The 14,393-nt window shown below is 37.8% G+C and overlaps 1 long non-coding RNA gene across 1 annotated transcript; it reads right to left on the reverse strand.

Annotated features, from left to right (window-relative positions):
* Positions 1–392: 392 nt before the first annotated feature.
* On the reverse strand, positions 393–1,003 carry LOC137577671 (uncharacterized). Its single transcript, XR_011032445.1, has 2 exons — positions 772–1,003; positions 393–703 (listed from the first exon to the last, which is right to left on the reverse strand). It is a non-coding gene; the product is annotated as an uncharacterized lncRNA (long non-coding RNA).
* Positions 1,004–14,393: the final 13,390 nt, after the last annotated feature.

Consider the following 14,393-nt stretch of genomic DNA (forward strand, 5'->3'; position numbering starts at 1 on the left):
TCCACATCAAACTCGACAAGAATGTCTAAAATATGCATATCTTCCATTATGGGACCAATATAATTGCTCAACTTTTGATAGCGCAATAACGGACCACGGCATGATTTGTGCAGGAGGTGGCGATGGACGAAACGATCCATGCTATGGAGATTCCGGTGGCGGATTGGTTGCGAATCGCATTCTCATTGGCGTATATTTTTTGGGACCTGATACCTGTGGCGAACCACATCATCCAACCGTTTATCAAGCTGTGTCATACCACCGTCAGTGGATAGATCAGGTTATGCATTTTCGGTATGTCCGGAAAAAGAAAAACTTTTGGAATAACACCAAAGTTCACAATGTTCGGCACAAGAATTGTAACCATTTTAATTTAACTCATAACCCATAAATCCAGTTTGAAGAATTTATAATTCATAAATAATGTAATTTAAGTTAAAAGTAGGTGAAAACAATAATAAATTCAGAATCAACTAGCTATTGCTCATATGGCCGCCTTATTGCCTTAGCAATACCTGATTCTTGTTCGTTCTGGGAATGGCTTCTTGTTCGTTAATGCCGTCATTCGAGGGGAATTCGCTCGTGCAGGACTTTTTGCTTATATGGCTGCCTTGCTAGTAAATGGCGTTCTTCAACGTTGTTTGTCCTTGATCTCAAAGAGCTACAAAGCTGAAATTTTCTAATGCTATGGTCGTATTCCGTTCTTTTGCAAACAATAGACTTTTCAGATAAAACGAAAGAGTAACAAAAAACTTGCAAGAGTATACAAACTTTGAAGCGGTTGAGGTTCTTCCCGGCCCTCTGGTTATATTTGCATTAGGTAGGTACTGCAGGGGTTGTATATATCTCAGCCGGGTCGGATCGCTTTATCATAGGGCTCCACACAATTTCCATTTGTCACTATCATTGGCATTTCTCAGTTACTTCGTTATTTTCTCAACTTCTCTCATAAAAGTAAACATTTTTCAGTTTGATATACCCAAACAAACTGTGCCGAATTTCATTAAGATCAGGTGACTTTATCTTATAGCTCCCTTAGAAACGATCGCAACTATTGACGGCATGGCTGTAGTTAGCCCCGGCGTTATGCTTATGCAATATTTTAACCTTCAGATTAATAACACAATGATTATAAATACCATTTGTAGTTATTATTCCACAACTTGTGTTTCCTGGTTACAAATAGTTTAGATTCGCCAATCAAATACAATTTACCACAGTTATGTAACTTAAAATTTCCGATCCCATTTATAAGTGTTGTTCTCTTGGATGTAGTCCTTACAGTCAACCTTCACCATGTGGTCAACTAACAGTGTGGTTCCTTCTCTTTGCTTGCTACTTATTATCAGTGCTGCTTCCGAGGTTATTGGCATCATTGGCGGGCGATTTGCTCGTCTAGGAATGTTTCCCTATCATGTCTCTTTGCACGTACTTGATATGTATATTGCTGGCGGTTCTTTGGTGTCGGAGACCTTTGTGCTTACCTGTGCGCACTCCATTATCCACGACATAAACACTTATACGATTCGTATGGGCATCATCGACTTAAAAGATACCAATGGACAAAGGATGCTTCCTAAAGAATTCATTCCTCACCCGAGTCATAATAATGGGATGTTTGATTACGATATTGGACTCATTCGCTTAAGCAGTCCAGCTATATTAAATGCGAATGTGCAAATAATTGCTATGGCTCCTAGCGATGCCATCTATCCAAAAGATACCCTTGCATTTGTCGCCGGATACGGTGATATCGATCCATATAGAACTAGACAAGATTGTCTGAAATATGTATATATTCCATTATGGGGTCCAGAACTTTGCAATTCCATGCATTTTAGTGGCATAACGGAGCACGGCATGATTTGCGCAGGAGAAGACGATGGACGAGACAATCCATGCCAAGGAGATTCCGGTGGTGGATTGGCTGTGAATCACACACTTATTGGTGTTTTTTTTATGAATTACGGTTGTGGCCTACCACATTTTCCAACCGTTTATCAATTTGTGCCTTACCACCGTAAATGGATAGATGAGGTTATGCATTCTCAATATATCCGGAAAAAGAAAAACTTTTGGAATAACACCATGAAAGCTCACAATGTTCGGCACAAAAATTGTAACCATTTTAATTCAACCCGCAATCCATAAATGCAGTTTGAAAAATGTACAATTAATAAATAATTTAAGTTATGTTACAAGTAGGTGAAAACAATAATAAATTCGGAATCAATTAGGCATACTAATAACAGTTGCATCGTGGATTGTCTGTTGTGACACATTGTATCGGCTGTCCGTATCTACATCGGTGCCTCATGTTTGTGGGATGTTGTTTCGAAATCTTAAATAAATAAATAAGTATCAGTATTTGAAACGACTAAAGGATCACATTAATATGTACGCAGGGTATCTCGATCTCCTTTAAGAGCAAGGGGAAGAATTACAAATTTTTTGTCGGATTTTGATACACACAAATGATTGGTGTGACATATTCGATAAGTTAAGGGGAAAATCAATTTTGAATTACGTAACCAAAAGTTGTAAATAACTTTATTTGAGTATATAATATACATATTAATCTATCTACCAAATGTATTAACTCAAATTCATATGTCACATACTTAGCTTGGCCATAAATGTTCTATCTTGGGTATCTTCGCCTGATACTTAATTTGTGTTCTGCATGGCGGGAGATTTGCTTGTTTAGGTGCGTTTCCCCATGATTGTTCTATATACGTGCATGGCGTACTACAAGGTGGCGGTTCCTTGATAGCAGAAGAATTCGTCGTAACCGCTGCGCAAATCATTACAAATAATATACGCAAATACACTTCGATTCGGTTAATGATTCGGTTAATGAATTGAAAATTGTCTAAGATGGACAGTTTTTCCAGTATGGAGTCCAGAAACATGCTCTCATTTGATGCCTTCAATTAGGAGGACTCCTGGATGCCCATGCCACGCCATGCGATGGAAATATTTTATGGTGTACGGCTGTGGAAGGCCACATTTTCCCACGGTTTATTCATCGGTGCCCTTCCATTAGGAGTGTATAGTTCATAGTATGAATGATTACAGTGTCCGGCGCAAGAAGTGGATAACTGGAAATACGAATGATCACAGTGTCAGGCACAAGAATTGTCAACATTTCAATTTAACTCAAGAACCACTAATTCAGTTTGGAAATACTGTTATAATACATATGTAAAAATTATAAATTCAACACGAATCATTTGACTATGGCATTCAAGTGGTTCAAAAATCTTTAAATCAGAAAACGAAAAACCAATAGTCGAGGAAAAAAATAATTTCTCCACCAAAATTTATTTCATTTTTAATGTAAAAATTAAACGTGCTGTAGAATTTTAGTAGGGTTATTTTAAAATTAATTATTCATACGTCTACCGAAATTGACTGATTTTAAATCCAGTTTCATCAGCATTTGCTTTACTGGCCTACCTTTTGTGGCTGCAGAGCATCGTATATATGTATGTGGGGATTTTGCTACTCCAGGACAGTTTTTGCTTATGGCTGCTTTGCTATCGAATGACGGTAAATCGAATATATGTAGCGGATCCTTAATCTCAGCGTCTGTTGTCATTACGGCTGCGCATTGCTTCGTAGGTATTAATGCCAATAACTTGAAATTATTCTCGGCACCACCAATTTAACTGATGACTCTGGTGAAGGCATCGAGATTGGGAAACTAACAACTCATCCTAATTTCAACTACACAAGCAGGGACTACGAATGGATTGGTTTGGTTAAGTGAACAAGATCAATTCAATGATAATGTGGCAGCCATTAGAATGGCTAGTCCCGGTACTACATACCGAAAATATTTGTATGAAAGTTATCAAAGTCGTCTAAAATACGCAGGTCTTTCGCTCTGGGGACAACGCATGATTTGCGCAGAAGATCCGCTTCTCAATACATAGTTTGCGTTTCCTGGTGTTGAGTGCTTTAGTTTCGCTTATTCATTTAAATTTTACACAGTTGTGATAAGCTAAAATCCCCGGCCTATATAACTGGCTATCCCCTGGGTTTAAATCCAAACAGTCAACATTCACCATGCTGACACCTAACACTGTGTTTCCTGCTTTTTGTCTGTTCCTTATTATTCATGCTGCTGCCGAGGATAATAAAACAGTTGGCATCATCGGCGGACGGTATGCTCGCTTAGGAGAGCTTCCCCATCAGGTATCCTTGCGAATGAATGGCATTGATGAATGTGGCGGTTCCTTAATCTCTGCAACATTTGTCCTTACCGCTGCGCATTGCCTTCGGGGTGTAGATATCAACAAGTTTAAAGTTATTGCTGGCGTCATCGATTTAAAGGAAGCAAACAATGGACAAGTTTTTGATGCTACTAAATTCATCATTCATCCAAGATTTAACATAGAGAATTTGGATTACGATATTGCATTGATTCGCTTATGTCAACCAGCTATTTTTAATGCGAATGTACAACCGATTGCAATGGCACCTGCCAATGCGAACTATCACGAATATACGGTAGCTATTACCAGCGGGTACGGTGTCATCGATCCGTTTGGAACTACGCAAAGCTGTCTAAAATGGGCACATATTCTCCTATGGGGTCGCAAACATTGCAATCCGTTCTATTTTCGTAATATAACGGACAGCATGATGTGCGCAGGAGATCCGCGTGGACGACAGGGTCCATGCGAAGGAGATTCCGGCGGCCCATTGACTGTGAATGGCGTTCTTATTGGGGTTCATTCTTTTGGATATGGCTGTGGCGCACCATATTATCCGTCCGTTTTTCAATATTTGCCTTATTCTCGTCAGTGGATAGATGAAAATATAAATAACTAAAACTTATTTTTATCATTCATTTTTAGGCTTGCAATTTTTAAAGTATTTTTTCCCATAAATGTCTGTAATTATATTATATATATATATATAATTATATATGTATACATGAGGTATTTAGCACTTGAAAGTTCTGAAAAGAAAATATTATTATTTATATATTTATATATTTTAAGTGCGCTAAAAAACGTGAAAGATCTAGAAATGACACCCAATAGATTCGAGTTTGTATTGCTCTTATTCTAATTTAAAAATACTAAATTGAAAATGTCAGTTTAATACGACATTGAGTTTGTTATGGCGTATAATCTACGTCTGACTTTTAATTTTGCCAATTTTCAAAATAATAATAGCAGCCCTCGTACTATTCTTAAATAAAACAACAATTTAAATTGATATAAATAAAATTAATAATAATAGTATCTATTCTTTGGGTAAATATAGAACTATAGAGTAGGAGGTCTTAGAGTAGTTTATTCAGACTGACATGTGTACTATGCTGATTTAAAATGTACAAACGTCTGATCAAGTAAATGAAAATCGACATCTGCAATACTGAATAAATATATGTATAAAGCATTAAACAATTTTGCCATAACTTGATATTTATAATCCGTTCTGTACAGTAATACTGGCGATTATATACACAAAATTTTTCATAACATTCATTTCCTGGTTTTCACAACTTTAGTTGCGCCAAATTGATGCAAATTAACACAGTTAGGTATCTATATAAGTGTCGTTCTCTTAAATAAGGTTTCTATAGTCAACTTTCAGCATGTGGTCATCCAACAGTGTGGTTCCTGCTTTTTGCTTGCTACTGATTATCTGTGCTCCTTCCGAAGTAATTGGCGTCATTGGCGGGCGATTTGCTCGTTTGGGAATGTTTCCCTATCATGCTGCTTTGCTCGTGCATGATTTTCAATACGCTGGCGGTTCCTTGGTCTCAAACATTTTTGTCCTGACCTGTGGCCACTGTGTTACCATGTACGACAAAAATGATTGTACGGTTCTTTTGGGCGTCATCGACTTAAAGGACATCAATGGACAAACGTTCCTTCCCAAAGAATTCATCCCTCACCCACAGTTTAATGCAACTTCGTTAGATTACGATATTGGACTGATTTTATTAAGCAGAGCAGCTGAAATAAATGAGAATGTGCAAACAATTGGAATGGCTTTTGCCAATTCTACCTACTATGTTGGCACGATAGCTCATGTCAGTGGCCATGGTGATATCGATCCATATGCAAATCGACAAAGTTGTCTGAAATATGCATATGTTCCATTATGGGACCCAGATAATTGTACTAGTGAAATATTTAACCGCATTACGGACCACGGCATGATTTGCGCAGGAGAAGACGATGGACGAGACGATCCATGCAATGGAGATTCCGGTGGCGGATTAATTGTGAATCACATACTTATGGCGGTTTTTTTTATGAATTACGGCTGTGGCCTACCACATTTTCCAACCGTTTATCAAGCTGTGCCTTACCACCGTCAGTGGATAGATGAGGTTATGCAATCTCAGTATATCCGGAAAAAGAAAAACTATTGGAATAACACCATGAAAGCTCACAATGTTCGCCACAAAAATTGTAACCATTTTAATTCAACCCGCAATCCATAAATGCAGTTTGAAAAATGTACAATAAATAAATAATTTAAGTTATGTTACAAGTAGGTGAAAACAATAATAAATTCGGAATCAATTGGTCATACTAATAAGAGTTGCATCGTGGATTGTCTGTTGTTTCGAAATCTTAAATAAATAAATATCAGTATTTGAAACGTCTAAAGTATCACATTAATATGTGCGCAGGGTATCTCGATTAAAGGATTAAGAGCAAGGGGAAGAATTACAAATTTTTTGTCGGATTTTGATACACACAAATGATTGGTGTGACATATTCGATAAGTTAAGGGGAAAATCAATTTTGAATTACGTAACCAAAAGTTGTAAATAACTTTATTTGAATATATAATATACATATTAATCTATCCACCAAATGTATTAACTCAAATTCATATGTCACATACTTAGCTTGGCCATAAATGTTCTATCTTGGTTATGGTTTTTCCAGTCAACTTTTACCATGTGGTCAACCAAGAGTGTGGTTCCTTGTCTTCGCCTGCTACTTATTATGTGTTCTGCTGTCGAGGTCATTTGCATCCATGGCGGGCGATTTGCTCGTTTAGGTGCGTTTCTCCATCATTTTTCGGTATTACGTTTGATTTCAATATTGGATTGATTCGCTTAATGAAACCAGCTACAAAAAATAAGAATGATCAAAATTGTCTGAAATAGGCAGTTCTTCCACTATGGAGTCCATACAATTGCTTAAAATTTGATGGCTTTAATGAGCACATACTTTGCGGAGGTTTTCAGGATGTAAGTGACATGGCATGCGAAAGAGATACGGATACCGTTTATCAATCTGTATAGGCCACTATGAGTGGATTATTCAAAATATGAATGCTTACAGTGTCCGGCAAAGCGGAAAAAGTGCCACGTTTTCGTATATGTTTGCATTTAAGGTCCTAAATACTGAAGGATCGGATCACTATATCATAGAGTTTCGTTACCCAAACTAGCTGTGCCGAATTTCATTAAGATCTGTAGTTAGCCCCGGCGTTCTGGTTATTCAATTTGTTAACCAATACCATTGTTAATTAGAATTTGTGTTTCCTGGTTAATAAAAAAGTTTGGATTCGCCAATCAACTACAGTTTACTACAGTTAGGTAACTTCAAATTCCCGCTCCTATATAAGTAGAGTTGTTTTGGGTGTGCTCCTTACAGTCAACTTCGAAAAATTGTGGTCAAATAACATTGTGGTTCCTTCTCTTTGCCTGCTACTCATTATCTGTGTAGGCGACAAGGATAATGAAGCAGTTGGCATCATTGGCGGGCAATATGCTCACTTAGGAATGTTTGCCTATCATGGTTCTCTGCACTTGGATGGCATTTGGGCTTTGTCTCCATGGCGAACCGAATGATTTGCGCAGGAGATTCGCTTGGATGGTACGGTCCATGCAAAGGAGATTCCGGAGCCGGATTGACTGTGAATCTCATTGCAATCTCTTCCATTGGGAATGGCTTTGGCACACCATATCGTTTGTCCCTTTTTCAATATGTGCCATACCATCGTCAGTGGAGAGATGAAAACATGAATTTTAACAGAGTCCGGCACAAGAATTGTAACCATTTTAATTCACCACATGTCCCATAAATCCAGGTTGGAATTGTTATTATATTGGTTTAGTTATTTAATACTAAGCACAAATGTGTGAAAATAATAATAAATTTAGAATCTATTCACTTTTGTTCGACACCTTACCTTGACTTAAGCCTGAAATCGGCTCGCCGAATGTGACTTATTCATTATTCGGAAATTTAAGGCTTTCGTCCTGCTTACGATTTTAAGGCCATTGTAAAAGCAAAAGTTTTTCAAATCGAGCAGAAGTAAATTTATTTTGAATTTTGTATTATTTTCTCACATGCTGGGCTTTAACTTACGTAAAAATAATTTTCCAAGCAGAATTTATGGGCTTCTCAATTGGTTACACATCGAGTGGCGGACCCTGCATACGAGGACTGCTATGTATATTTCAGGAATAGCAAATAAGAAACCAGAGGGCCGGGGCTAACTTAGACCGCGTCAAAGTTTGTATACCCTTGCAACTTTTTTGGGAACTCTTTCATCACCTATTAGCTATCAATGTTGAAGAACATTTTATCTAAAAAGGCTTATGTTTGCGAAAGAATGGCCTACAATCATAGGAAATAACGAAGATATTGATCAAAGTCACTGTTTTCGACCGATCGTTCCCATGGGAGCTATATGAAATAGTCACCCGATCTTGATCAACCTTGGCACAGTCATTAACAGATATACTAAACTAACAAATGTTTAATTTGAAAGCAATCGCGTTAAAAGTAACGAAGTTATTTACAAAAGTCACTGTTTTCGCCCGATCGTTCCTATGGGAGCTATATGATATAGTCGCCCGATCTTGATCAACCTTGGCACAGTCATTAACAGATATACTAAACTAACAAATGTTTAATTAGAAAGCAATCGCGGTAAAAGTAACGAAGTTATTTACAAAAGTCACTGTTTTCGACCGATCGTTCCTATGGGAGCTATATGATATAGTCATCCGATCTTGATCAAATATGGCACAGTCGTTTATAAGCGTAATAAACTCTCTAATATTAAGTTTCACGATAATAACATAGAAAATAACGAACTTATTGAGAAAAGTCACTGTTCGTGACTTTGGGGTTTGTATGGGACCTATATGATATAGTGGTCCGATCCGGCTGAATCCGAGATATACAACGCCTGCAGTATATACAAGCCTAGGTGCAAAATTTCAGCTCTTACGGTCTAGGAGGAGTTTGCGTTGATCCAGGCGGACGGACATGGCTATTTGAACTCGTCTCGTCGTGCTGATCAAGAATATATATACTTTGTATGGTCGGAGATGCTTCGTTCTATGCGATGCACACTTCTGACCAAAATTAATATACCCTTTTTGCAAGGGTATAAAAATGTTTACTTTTATGAGAGAAGTTGGGAAAATAACGAAGTAACTGAGAAATGCCAATGATAGTGACAAATGGAAATTGTGTGGAGCCCTATGATAAAGCGATCCGACCCGGCTGAGATATATACAACTCCTGCAGTACCTACCTAATGCAAAGTTAGCTCTGTAGCTTCAACGGTCTAGGCGGTGTTCGTATCGACTCAGAATGACAGGCAGACAGACGAATATATATACTTTATATGGTCGTATGCTTCATCCGGAGGATTTCATCAAAAGGATTTCACTTATTTATATTTTCATCTATCCACTGACGAGAGTGTGGCAAATATTGAAAAACTGACGGATAATATGGTGTGCCACAGCCATATCCAAAAAAATGTAGCATTCACAGTCAATAGGCCATAGGAATCTCCTCCGCAAGGACCCTGTCGTCCGCGCGGATCTCCTGCGCACATCATACTGTCCGTTATATTACGAAAACAGTACGGATTGCAATGTTTGCGACCCCATAGGAGAATATGTGCCCATTTTAGACAGCTTTGCGTAGTTCCAAACGGATCGATGACACCGTACCCGCTGGTAATAGCTATTCGTGATAGTTCGCATTGGCAGGTGCCATTGCAATCGGTTGTACATTCACATTAAAAATAGCTGGTTGACATAAGCGAATCAATGCAATATCGTAATCCAAGTTCTCTATGTTAAATCTTGGATGAATGATGAATTTAGTAGCATCGAAAACTTGTCCATTGTTTGCTTCCTTTAAATCGATGACGCCAGCAATAACCTTAAAGTTGTTGATATCTAACCCCCGAAGGCAATCCTGAGCACACCTTGGAAGGCGAGGCCAAGCGGAGTTAAGTCATATAAAAATGATCTTTCAGAAGGGAAATTTTTTATACCATACATCCATAGGGTGAAATGGTATTTTAAGTCGCCAAAATGTATGTATCAGGCAGAAGGAGGCTTCTCCGACCCTATAAAGTATATATATTCTTGATCAAGATCAACAGCCGAGTCGATCTAGCCATGGCCGTCTGTCCAGACGTATGAACACGCAGATCTCGAAGGCTATAAGAGCTAGAGTTACCAAATTTGGTATGTATACTCGTGTAGTATGTAAATATATAGAATTTATATAAAACTGATATATTTAAAAACTATGATAGCTACCGACATTAAATTTGGTATGCAGACTAGCTTAATAGACGCGCAGATATTGGCTATTTAAAAATGTTGCCATTCCCACTTTCGCCCCCGCAAATTAAACAAAACTGATTTTATCAAAAACTAACAAAGCTAAAGTCACCAAATTTAGTATGTACACTGGCTTACATCTTTTCATATTTTGCCACGCCCACTTCCGCCTCCATAATTAAGAAAAAACCGATTTCCTCCTGTAGTTTTTTGACCATCGCATTCAAATTCGGCAGACTAATTATTCTTATCTATTTCTACCAAACTACCAAATTTGATTGAAATCGGACTAGAAACATGCAAAATTTGCGTATGAACGTATTTTACTAGGCAGTCCATAAGGCCAGGATTGGCCGTTGGCTAGTGGCGGCGCTAGAGTGCTCGTGTGTTTGTAGAGTGAGCGAGATAAGTAAGAAGTAGTAAGTAAGAAGAGAGAGCGACAGAAGGAACGATAGAGACCAGACGTACATACATACATACATACTATGTATATGTATGTAAGCAGAAGATGCATAAAAAGTTAATTAAGTTGTATTTAAAGTTGTTAAAGTCGCTAAAGTTTTTGTGTGAGAGTTCGCTTAATTCTAAATTGTTCAATCGACTATTTTGCTATCTAACTATAATTAATTTTAATAAACAACAATTATTATATATGTACACACAATAATTCTTACATGGGGGCTCAACCGCTCAATCGTTGAAAAAGAACAGTATAAAAGTTGAAAAAAAGTGAAACGAAGAGACAGAATAAAGTTGAGAAAAATGTTGCGTTCTGGAAAGAAAAAAGGTGCCAAAAATAAAAAGAGTCTAATTACCAATTTCAGATAGACAATTTAAACAGCACATTTTCGTCGAATGGTGAAATAACGGAGCAAACCGATTTAAAAGTAGTAAGCGCAAGAGAGATAGATATACATACATATGTGCTTCCAGAAACGACGCAGACGAATCGCGGCAGACTGGCGCCGAAGAAACGAAGAGCGACGGTGCAAACGGTAAAAACATGCACACGAGTGTGCGCAGCAGCGAGTTGGAGACGCTGATCAGAATGTTGGCAGTTAAATTTGAAGACAGCGGTTCGCAACGTAACGATAAATTTTCAAACCTAACAGTCGATAGTTTTGCAAAGGTGGTGCCGGACGTTCGATGGGACTTCAATTCCAATTGGACAGTGGCTAAAGAATTTTGAAGAAAATGCGGAGGCATATCAGCTGTACTTATTGGATACGACTACGTCAAAAAGTTTACGGTGATGATGGATCCCAACGGATGTACATTTAGACTCCACGCTGATGAGAAGAACCAATTGAACGTTTTAAATGTGGTAAGCTCTGTAATTGAAGTTGATGTAGAACCAAAATATGCTGATACAGTCGCTGCATTAATTAAGGACTATAAGCCGAAAGATAACCCGTTAAGTTGCCCGATAAAGTTAACTATACTGCCAAATTGTAATAGAGAAAGTCCCAGTCGTCTATCTGCAAATGAACAGATAATTGTAAAAGACCAAGTAGAACAGTGGCTAAATCAAGGAATCGTTCGTCAGTCCAACTCAGACGTGGCAAGCAGAGTAGTGCTATTATCGAAAATTAAACTCGCTCGTATTGAAAGATAGATTTCCAGTTCCAATCATTAAAGATGTGTTAGAGAAAATGCAACAAGCAAAATATTTTGCAGTCATGGATCTTAAGAACGGATTTTTCCACGTTGACATAGAAGAAGAAAGTCGTAAATATACAACATTCGTGACAAAGCAAGGGCTTTTTGAATTTAATAAAGCGCCTTTTGGGTTTTGTAATTCCCCAGCAGTTTTGTATGATTCATTTACTACATCTTCCAGAAGTTGATAAATGCAGAAATTATGGAAATTTATGTTCACGATAACGTGGTATTCGGATCCACAGCAGAAAAATGTTTGCATAATGTTAAGACTGTTTTAGAAGAAGCACGGCAATATGGTTTACAGATCAAATGGTCGAAATGCCAGTTTCTAAAGAATAATCAATTTTCTGTGCCACGAAATAGAAGATGGAGTAGTATGTCCGGGTAAAGAGAAAGTCAAGGCAGTCAAAAATTTCCAGTTGCCGATTTTTAGGACTAACAGGCTACTATAGAAAATTAATTTGTAATTATGCAATAATAGCAAAACCGCTGACCACGTTGCTAAAAAAAAGATGCAGAGTTTTTTTATGGACAGTCCTCAAATTAAAGCAATCGATCGAAAAATTAAAATAAAGTCTGATAAATGAACCAGTTTTGAAAATTTTCAAACACTCAGCTGAAACGCAATTACATGTAGATGCATCAATAAACGGATTTGGTGCTACGCTCTTACAGAAACATGATGATAAGTGGAACCCTGTATTTTATTGGAGCAAGAAAACAAGCGATCAGGAGGAAAAGTTACACAGTTATTTTCTAGAGGTCAAGGCAGCATATCTAGCTACGAAGAAGTTGCGCCATTATTTGATGGGGATCAAGTTTGTTCTAGTCACAGACTGTACAGCTTTCAAAATGACAGCAGCAAAGAAGGATATGCCCCGACAAGTTGTACAATGGTTGATGCACTTGGAAGATTTTTCCTATAAAATAGAACATCGTGCCGATAGGTCACGTGTGCACCATCATGACAGCGGTAGTAGACAGTCATTTTTATACCCTTGCAAAAAGGGTATATTAATTTTGGTCAGAAGTGTGCATCGCATAGAACGAAGCATCTCCGACCATACAAAGTATATATATTCTTGATCAGCACGACGAGACGAGTTCAAATAGCCATGTCCGTCCGCCTGGATCAACGCAAACTCCTCCTAGACCGTAAGAGCTGAAATTTTGCACCTAGGCTTGTATATACTGCAGGCGTTGTATATCTCGGATTCAGCCGGATCGGACCACTATATCATATAGGTCCCATACAAACCCCAAAGTCACGAACAGTGACTTTTCTCAATAAGTTCGTTATTTTCTATGTTATTATCGTGAAACTTAATATTAGAGAGTTTATTACGCTTATAAACGACTGTGCCATATTTGATCAAGATCGGATGACTATATCATATAGCTCCCATAGGAACGATCGGTCGAAAACAGTGACTTTTGTAAATAACTTCGTTACTTTTACCGCGATTGCTTTCTAATTAAACATTTGTTAGTTTAGTATATCTGTTAATGACTGTGCCAAGGTTGATCAAGATCGGGCGACTATATCATATAGCTCCCATAGGAACGATCGGGCGAAAACAGTGACTTTTGTAAATAACTTCGTTACTTTTAACGCGATTGCTTTCAAATTAAACATTTGTTAGTTTAGTATATCTGTTAATGACTGTGCCAAGGTTGATCAAGATCGGGTGACTATTTCATATAGCTCCCATCGAAACGATCGGTGAAAAACAGTGACTATGATCAATATCTTCGATATTTCCTATGACTGTAGGCCATTCTTTCGCAAACATAAGGCTTTTTAGATAAAACGTTCTTCCACATTGATGGCTAATAGGTAAGGGAAGAGTTACTAAAAAAGTTGCAAGGGTATACAAACTTTGACGCGGTCGAAGTTAGCCCCGGCCCTCTGGTTCAGTTTGATATACCCAAAACAAACTGTGCCGAATTTCATTAAGATCAGGTGACTTTATCTTATAGCTCCCTTAGAAACGATCGCAACTATTGACGGCATGGCTGTAGTTAGCCCCGGCGTTATGCTTATGCAATATTTTAACCTTCAGATTAATAACACAATGATTATAAATACCATTTGTAGTTATTATTCCACAACTTGTGTTTCCTGGTTACAAATAGTTTA

Source organism: Drosophila tropicalis, unplaced genomic scaffold (genome assembly GCF_018151085.1).
Source record: "Drosophila tropicalis isolate 14030-0801.00 unplaced genomic scaffold, ASM1815108v1 contig_593, whole genome shotgun sequence".
NCBI lineage: Eukaryota > Metazoa > Arthropoda > Insecta > Diptera > Drosophilidae > Drosophila > Drosophila tropicalis.